The following is a 1,336-nucleotide window of genomic DNA, read 5'->3' as shown; positions in this document are numbered from 1 at the left end:
TCCTACTCTGACTGAGTCCTGAGTCCTACTTTACTGAGTCTGAGTCCTGAGTCCTACTCTGACTGAGTCCTGACTCCTACTCTGAGTCCTGAGTCCTACTTAACCGAGTCTGAGTCCTGAGTCCTACTCTTACTGAGTCTGAGTCCTACTCAACTGGCAGGCGCAAGTATACAACAGGGATCAGAGGGTGGTGATGATGTCCAAGATCATGCTCAGTTCTACTGGCATAGCTTCTAGTGTGTGTGTGTGTGTGTGTTTCCACTGTTACAGAAAACAGAGAAGTGGGGAAAATGTCCCAATGAATGAGTCAGTAAAACAAGTTGATACAGATGGGAAAGTGTTGCAGATGGATTTCACTTTTTTCCTCGTCTGTCTGTCCGTCATTAGTTCACACAGAAATTTGGCTGACGGAAATGGAAATGCTAAGTTTGTGCTTCTAGTGTGTGTGTGTGTGTGTGTGTGTGTGTGTGTGTGTGTGTGTGTGTGTGTGTGTGTGTGTGTGTGTGTGTGTGTGTGTGTGTGTGTGTGTGTGTGTGTGTGTGTGTGTGTGTGTGTGTGTGTGTGTGTGTGTGTGTGTGTGTGTGTGTGTGTGTGTGTGTGTGTGTGTGTGTGTGTGTGTGCCAGGCCTTGGATCCAGGAATCAGGACAGGAGGAGACGATTCAGCAACAATTACTTTTACAGCACAAACTCATGAACTCCAATGATAACAATACTTGTATTTTCTACATCCTGGGCTCAGTCGTTCTGCCCCTGAACAGGCAGTTAACACACTGTTCCCCGATAGGCCGTCATTGAAAATAAGAATGTGTTCTTAACTGACTTGCCTAGTTAAATAAAGGTTAAAAAATTAAATTTAAAAAGTGTTGAATATGGATTTATGTAGAAATGAGACACACACACATAAACATTGTTGGTTTTATGTGACATCCGCTGAGGGAGTTTTGTCTTCTGCTTTAGGATTATGTGGGGGTGGGTCGGTGTTAAACATGTTTAAGGACAGTGAGGTGTGATTATGTGGGGTGGGTTGGTGTTAAACATGTTTAAGGACAGTGAGGTGTGATTATGTGTGGTGGGTCGGTGTTAAACATGTTTAAGGACAGTGAGGTGTGATTATGTGGGGGTGGGTCGGTGTTAAACATGTTTAAGGACAGTGAGGTGTGATTATGTGGGAGTGGGTCTGTAGTAAACATGTTTAAGGACAGTGAGGTGTGATTATGTGGGGTGGGTCGGTGTTAAACATGTTTAAGGACAGTGAGGTGTGATTATGTGGGGGTGGGTCGGTGTTAAACATGTTTAAGGACAGTGAGGTGTGATTATGTGGGAGTGGGTCTGTAG

Source organism: Oncorhynchus gorbuscha, linkage group LG20 (assembly GCF_021184085.1).
Source record: "Oncorhynchus gorbuscha isolate QuinsamMale2020 ecotype Even-year linkage group LG20, OgorEven_v1.0, whole genome shotgun sequence".
NCBI lineage: Eukaryota > Metazoa > Chordata > Actinopteri > Salmoniformes > Salmonidae > Oncorhynchus > Oncorhynchus gorbuscha.
This window is presented reverse-complemented; position numbering follows the sequence as displayed.